This window comes from Dipodomys ordii, unplaced genomic scaffold (genome assembly GCF_000151885.1).
Source record: "Dipodomys ordii isolate 6190 unplaced genomic scaffold, Dord_2.0 Scaffold39, whole genome shotgun sequence".
Classification (NCBI taxonomy): domain Eukaryota; kingdom Metazoa; phylum Chordata; class Mammalia; order Rodentia; family Heteromyidae; genus Dipodomys; species Dipodomys ordii.
The window spans coordinates 738,115-746,515 of record NW_012267255.1 but is presented as its reverse complement, the minus strand read 5'-3'; the positions used below and the strand labels follow the sequence as shown (position 1 = coordinate 746,515).

General features: G+C 36.3%; 1 pseudogene; it reads left to right on the top strand.

Moving 5' to 3' along the window:
- Nucleotides 1-6,262: 6,262 nt before the first annotated feature.
- On the top strand, nt 6,263-7,171 carry LOC105987105 (annotated as a pseudogene).
- The last annotated feature ends 1,230 nt before the right edge of the window (nt 7,172-8,401 follow it).

Genomic DNA, 8,401 nt, shown 5'->3' with positions numbered 1-8,401 from the left:
TAAGTCTCCATTCAAAGGGACAAGATTACATATGATTTCCACTTGTGAAATGACTCCATTAATTTAATTTCTTTTTTATTTTTATTTTTTATTGTGAAAATACTGTACAGAGGGGTTACAATTACATGGGCAAGATAATGAGTACATTTCTTATCAAGCATTGTTGCCTCCTCCTTTGTTTCTCCTTCGCATCCCTTCCATCCTTCCCCTGCCCCCTCACCCAATTCTCCCCCCACCCCGGCACCAAAGTTGTAAAGTTAGTTTTCAACATAACAACTTGTACATCTCATTGTTGCAATGGGTCCACCTGTATCTCATAGGGTTTATCTTTTCAAAGGACACATCTGTTTTAAATGTATGAACAGAACATTGAGATCCTATTTACAACTGTTTTCCTCGGGTTTTTCTTGCTTGATATCTAAATCTATAAGAAGTGTTGAATTTGTCCATTTGATAAAGTCCATTAGTTATGGCTATATAGTAACAAAATTAGTTACTTTTGAGATTAATTTTCAGAAAAGCTGATTATTTGGAACCATATAAAGCATCCCTTAGATAGTTTTGAATATTAAGTGGCATATCTGCATAATTCAAAGCATGATAATTATTAGCCTTATCACTCACAACTAATAATTCAATAATTCAAAGCATGATAGTTAATAGCCTTAGTACTCACAACTATGGCATCCACATTTTAGGCAATACAGTGTCAGCAATTCACCTTTTCTAGTACCTTCTTATACAGAATTAGTTCCCAATACCAGAAAAACTTAAAGATGCCACAGAAAGATAGGGAGAAAAATCTCAGATGCAGATTTGCTGTATGGAGAAAATCCAAACACACAAAAAGATCACTCTGTAAAACCTGCCCTCCTCCCTAATAGCTTAAAAGGGCTTTAGAAAGCAAACTAAAATTTGGTGACATATGAATATGTCTCTATGTGACGTACTTTACTAAAAATAGGGTTATGGGTGCTACCTATCTTATTAATACACGTCATCCTCTAGACTGGCAAAGTATTTCATCAAGGGAAGTGCTTTAAAGTGATGTATAATAATTATGCATATTTACAGGGAATAATGTAATACTTTCATCTGTGTATATTGTCTAATGATAAAACTAGCACAATGAGAACATTCATCTCTTCAAACATTCATTTATCTTTGCTTTATGATGAGAATGTTCAAAATTCTTCCACCTCTTTTGAGATATAGGATTCATTCCTGCTAAGTGCAATCACAGTATCATACTTTCTGACTTTAAAATGTAATAAAAATCTACCACATAGATCATTAGCCTTGAGCACAAAGAGGCTCAGGGACAGTGCCCAAGCCTTGAGTTCAAGCTCCAGGACAAGAAAGAAAGGAAGGAAGGAAGGAAGGAAGGAAGGAAGGAAGGAAGGAAGGAAGGAAGGAGAGAGAGAGGAAAAAAAGAAAGAAAGAGAGAGACAGAGAAGGAAGGAAGGAAGGAATGAACGAACAAATGAAGGAAGGAAGGTACCATAACCAAGAAAAAAGTATGGCATAAAAACAGACACAAGCATCACTGAAACAGAATAGAGACCCAGAACTAAAACCATATTTACAGTGAAATGATGATCAAAAAAATACACCAATAACAAATTGGTGCATTCACGAAATGTTCTTGGAAAATGTGGTATATATATATATATATATATATATATATATATAGTATATATATATATATTATATGTGTGTATTATATCATACACACACGCACACATACACATACAATGGAGTTTTATGCCTCCATCAGAAAGAATGACATCGCCCATTTGTTAGAAAATGGAAAGACTTGGGAAAACTTATATTAAATGAAGTAACCCAGGGCCAAAGAAACATAGGTCCTATGGTTTCCCTTATTTGCAATAACTAGTATATGTCTAGGACAAGCAGAAAAGGTCAAAAGCTATCTATATATATGACCATATAAGATGATGTTAAGCGAAATGAATCCCAAGATAGGGACACAAGTGGTTTTTTCTTTCTTGCTATTGTTTTTAACGTATTTATAGTGTACTATGTGATTTTTTTGTTTCTTCTGCATGTTCTTCCCCCACAGTATAACCCCTGTTTTCACTGTATTTGATTCCGGTGCCCTGCATCTTGTATATACATGTTTATAATTTGGGGAAGGGAAGGGAAATAAAATGATGAAACAAGGATACAGATTGACATCTCATGTACAAGATGTACAAGACCCCTTATTGCAAACGGACTTCACAACTTTAGGTGGGGGGGGAGGAGTTGGTAAGGTGGGGAGGGAAGGGATGGTAGTGGAAAAACAACGGAGGTAACAATACTCGATAGGAAATGTACTCATTACCTTACTCATGTAACTGTAGCTCCTCTGTACAGTATTTTTACAATAATATATATATAAAGAAATGTTCTTGGTAAAGTTGGATATATACATGCAGAAGAATGAAAGTAAATTCCTGTCTTGCATCAAATACAAAAATTAATTCAAAATGACTAAAAGACACACACCCCAAACTACAAAACTACTATCAGAAAATGTGAAAGTTTATGATCATGTGTAAGAAACAGTTTATATATTAGATGGGGCAGGATTTTTTGATGTGGCTTAATAGCACAGTTAACAAAAGCAAAAAATAAAAAAGTAAACATTTTCCACAAAGAGAAGGAAATTATCAACACAGTCAAAAGACAGCTGCAGAATGGGAAGAACATTTTCAGATTAAATACAAGTCCTAAAAAGGAGACATCTAAGTGGTCAGCAGGTATATAAGAAAATGACACTGATCAAAATGTACCGTACCCATAAACACATATTGAATTAAACCCCTTTGAGCAACTACTTAAATATAATTTTAAAAATAATTTCAAAGGACGTGCACATTAAAACTACAATATCACCTCACTCCTGTTAGAATGATTTTTATCAAAAGGACAAAAAATAATGTGTTTGCAATGAGATGGAAAAAGAGAATCCTTAAACACAATAGAAACAAAACTTTACAAGGGAAAATGAGTTCAAAGAGTTTGTTCCCAGGAGGAACTCCAAGAGAAATGGCAAGGAAACTGAGTAGATACTCTTGGTAAGTAAAAGTATATTCTCTCGGCAGAACAGGCATTTCCATGATGTACAGAAACTAACACGACCTTCGTGTGTGTGTGTGTGTGTGTGTGTGTGTGTGTGTGTGTGTGATTAGGAAGAAAATGAAGCTTAAAAAATGAATACAACTTAATAGCCACTCTATGATTTTCTTAAATTGCCCAATGCTCTTTAAAAAGCAACGAATCACTGACACATTTAGGATTTCTTTGCAATTTCTTCTTGCTTTTTGAATTAACCAGTTTCTTAATATATTCACAGATGGTGTCCATTCTGCAAAATCCCTTACCTAAATGCCAAACCAATTCTATCATTCATGAGTTCAATGCTTGGGAAACATAGTGGGATGGGAGGAATACCTCCAGAGTTCCTTTGCCTAGTCATTCTGATCCACCACACAAGCAAAGCTGACTGAGCCAAACACATATCAGTACAAATAAAACACTGCAAGAGACTTGGCAGGTTTTTTATGGTGTGTCTAAATATTTTCCACTAGGCAATGCCAGTGCCGCCACTGCTTAGCTACTCTTAGTTGCAATCAAAACTCCAACATCTGGAAAGAATAATTGTAATTTTAAACATGTTAGTCCTTAGAGGGCTCAAGAAAATAGAGAGAATAAGAAGCCCCTAAGGATGTCTAAGTCACTTAGAAAATTAAGTTGTAAAAAGTATTTTCTTTTCTCTACATTTGTCATTGAGAGGAAGAGCAAAACTTGAATATGCACAGAACTGCCTTTTATTGATGTATACCATAACTTACAAATTCTATAGATTTTTACTGGCACTGTGGCTTTAAGCAAGACAGGTCTCCCAGTGAACTATTAAGTGTTATTTGCAGTGTAATGCCACTGGTGCCTGTTGAACCCTCAAAAGCCCTGCTTTAAGATGCTAGTGACATCCGTACTGGGAAATAATGTAAAGCAAAGGAAAGACTCAGGCTCGGGGATTTACACTGGCCTGAATTGTTCCTCTGCCACTACGTAGTATGGTTACCTTGGGCAAGTTATTTCCTATATTCTCTCAGGTTCAACAGAGGGCTACTGAGGAGAATTCTGTCATTTTGAGATTATTAAATGGAACACTATACAATCTAGCCCAGCAGCTGAGACAGAATAGGAGCTACTAAGTATTGGCTTGAATAAAATCAAGTTAAAAATCTCAGGTTATCAGTCCCATAAAACTCCTTAGAAAAATAACGAGGAAGGCTGTTGGATATAACAGTCAAGATTAGTTTCATTAAGGATAATAGCAGTAGCCCTAGCTGAGGCAAGAAGTTCTCACCCAGAGGAAATTCATACTAAGGTAGGTCAATGACACCCAAAATTCATCATGGCCGGGGAGTGATGACTTTGAGTTCTGAAAAGATAAATGACTTTGAGTTCTGAAAAGATAAAAGCTCATCTTGTCCTCAGGTAACCTTGTGTGCGCTCAAAATCTCATGCCCAAAGGAAGATCATTTTCCCAGTGTTGAGAATGAGACCACCAACCCTGCTGCCAGAGCACTGGCAGAAATGGAGACACTGACACACAGGTCAAGGCAAGCGAAACAGGGCAGCAGCAACATTAGAAACCACAGTCCACATTCAGGAGCCCGCAGGACCTACGGACTAGAGCCAGAGAAACCAGTAATAATACCAGATAGGGCTCACTGCAGAATCCATTACTACAACTACCATGCTCTGGGCTCTGCAGAGGAATCCGATTTCATCCACTCAGTATTTATTCTACCTAGTGTAGAAGCCACAGCTTGATCCCTACTTCGAATCTAACTACAATTATGGGTAGGAAAATAATTTAGTAATTAGAGAAGTAGATACAAATGGGCAGAGAGGAGAATGGTAAAGTAATCCCAATCCCACACAAATTATTTTGAAACAAAAACCATGCAGATTTGAGCTTCCAATTTGGTGATAAGGAATCCTTCCCAAGAATTCTTCACAAGACAGTTTTAGGTTCGTGATGAAATCTTGTGCATAGGAACAGTGATTTGCTCTTGAGTCTTCATGGAGCAGGCAATATGCAAGTGGGTAGGAGTTTGACAAAAGGACAGTATGGAAGTAAAATACATCCACAGGAAGGGATAAGCCCTTCCTAAGAGAGGAAGCCATAGAGGATTGAAAGCACTGGATATCCGGGGGATCAAGTACTCTCCTTTGTCTATAACCTATGACACATAAGGAGTAGAAATTGGAAAATCAATCCAAAGTCAGAGTTCAAAGCTGAACTAAGGAATCTGGTCTTTTTTGTTGTTGTTGTTGTTAAGCAATGAGAACACTACTCCAGGTTTTTAAGCAAGAAAAGTGACATAATCTGATTCCTGTCTCACAGAGTTCAACTCAAAAGCAGCAAGCAAAACAAATTGTAGATTATTACAAAGGCATTGTATTTAATGCCAAATATGTGTCATTTGAGTGCTTTGTTTCAGGAAGCCAAGAATAATGCTGTTCACCATTGTACCTTATTGAAATCAGAACTTTGAACAGAGTGTCTGGCCGATGGCAAATCATCCTAAATCAATTCATTTTTATTGAAATGTATTGTTGAAGCATTTTGTATAGATGTACTTTAAGTTTATTAGTCCTTAGTGCTGCAATACCTGGCACTATTCTCACATACTCGTAGTCATCTTTGTATTCCAAAAGCCCAACTCATTCTCTCCATATAGTAGAAACTCAACAAACCCTTGTGAATTGGCCTGCACAAGAGCATTCACAAGAGAATGTGGAGTACTATTGATCTTTAGCAAAATGACAATGATGACAATGTCTGGATTATTCCTGATACATTTCATGGTTAGCATGAGTTTACAAAATAGGCAAGTCCACTCCTGGAAAGTAAAATAGTCTTCCTACAAAAGACAAATGCATTTTTTTACTGGCACATACATTGTAAAGTACAAAAATATGATCACTCAGCTAGCCAAACAATAATATCCAGAGCAGAAGCTCATAATTAAATATATTTCCAGGGATTACTCCTGTTTGGGTAAAGTTCTGTTGTCCATGGAGTTGTTTGATCCTGCAGAGCTGTTGGAGCCACTCTAGTTTTATTACTGAAGGCTCTTTCCTTATGCCCAGTACTATCGCTGGCTCAATAACCGCGGAGCCTAATCAACACAATACAGTGAAGCTGGGAGGCTTCCAAGCTCAAGAAAAAGAACTAGTGTTTGACATCGACATGACAGACTATGATGATGTTAGGAGATTCTGCAGTTCTGCAGATATATGTTCTAAGTGCTTGGCCCTCATGATAATGGCTATATGCATCATCAACTGAGCTGAAGGAGGACTTTGGATTTAAGCATCGTCTTTGAGTATATTCTGGAAGGAGAAGTGTTTATTGTTGGGTGTGTGATGAATCAGTTAGGAAATTATCCTCTGCAGTACGTTCTGGGATAGTTGAGTATTTGAGTGTGGTAAAGGGGAGACAAGATGTTAAAAAGAAAGTTCATCTAAGTGAAAAAATTCACCCTTTTGTCAGAAAATCTATAAATATAATTAAAAAATATTTTGAAGAATATGCCTTGGAGGATCAAAATATTCTTGAAAACAAAGAAAGCTGGTTTTTTTTGAAAAAAAAAAAAAACAATTCATGATGAACTTCAAAGAGAGTTCCAGAGGTCTCACAGTTCACTTCAGCGCTGGGAGCAGTTAAAGAAAATAGGTAGCAATTGTGGACTCTGGCTGGAGTGGGAAATTATGCTCCAATATTGTTTTCCACGGCTGGATATCAATGTTAGCAAAGGAATCAATCATTTACTGGAGTCCTTTTAGTGTTCATCCTAAAACAGGTCACATTTCTGTGCCTGTTGATTTACAGAAAGTAGATCAGTTTGAGCCATTTACTGTTCCAACTATAAGCTCTATCTGCCGTGAATTGGATATCATTTCCACTAATGAAAAGGAAAAAGCAGAAGGTGAAACTGAGTCTGGTACCAAACATAGAACCAGAAACCATAAGAAAACCAGTCTAGCACTGTATGTCAAAGTATTTGAACAATTTCTTGAAAACCTGGATAAATCCCGGAAAGGAGAACTTCTCAAGAAGAGTGATTTACAAAGAGATTTCTGAAGACAGCTCCCTTCAGACCAATGTGGACATCTTCTACCTTCAACCAAGGATCAGATATTTCAGGAGCCATTTAATAAATGTGTCAGAGCCATCCATGGGTCTTAAAGGCTGAAAGTAGAATTCTCTTTTCTTGAGAAATAATTTGTGCTCACAGGATTTTTTTTTCAGAATACTAGAGGGTGATAAAGTTCCTAAAAGTAAAAATAAAGAATAAGTAAGTTTCAGGTAATTTTGTAAAATTAGTTTTATACAAAGATGATTCTAAAACTTCTGGGGTAAATACTCAGTTCTACCAGTTGCCAAGGTAAGTGAGCAGTAATATGTCCAAAACTTCCATTTTAGCTCTCAACTACTTCAATTGTAGATAGGTCTTTTTTTCCCTCAGAGCAATTGGATTAGCTTTCATCAAGTAGCAGATTAGGAAAACTAACCAGTTTCACCAATATAAAACCTATTGTAGGGCTGGGAATGTGGCATAGTAGAGTGCTTACCTAGCATTCATGAAGCCCTGGGTTCAATTCCTCAGTACCACATAAACAGAAAAATTCAGAAGTGGCTCTGTGGCTCAAGTGATAGAGTGCTACTTGAGCTGAGAGACAGCACCAAGGCCCAGAGTTCAAGCCCAACCACCAACAAAAAAAAAAAAAAAAAACACCACCACCAACAACTTGGGACTTTCTACAGAGCTGTATAAATTTTTTAAGTTTGGTTTTTTCTCTTTGTTTAGGGGGTAATGGATTGTAAAGGGTCAAGATTTATCTTGGTTAGTTTTATAATCTAAACAAAACTACTCTACTTGACATGCTATCTTCTGGGAATTGAGAAGCAAGCTGTCAGGGTAGTGCTCTTTATGATGCCATGAAAATTTCCCTGTTTTGCCTTTAATATTTTCTCCATTGTCACCATCTTTTTTGTCTTTTGTTTTATATTAAACATATTACAAGGCAGTAACAGACTGAAATGTTTTATTCTTCCTCTCCTTTAAAAAAAATTAAAATCTATTTTGCAAAATTCCTCATTATTTGAAAAAATAAATAACTATACTTCCAGTGGCTAATAAACAGTTTTAATTTCTAAATAATAATAAAAATTAAATTTAGGGAGGGAAAGAAATTAAGAAATTAAAAAAATCATAAGTTATATGATAACCAGAAGATAGCCAATAATGTAGCTCTATTCTCTCTTCCATACCAGAAATCATTATGCGCCCTCTCATTTTATTGTAATCTG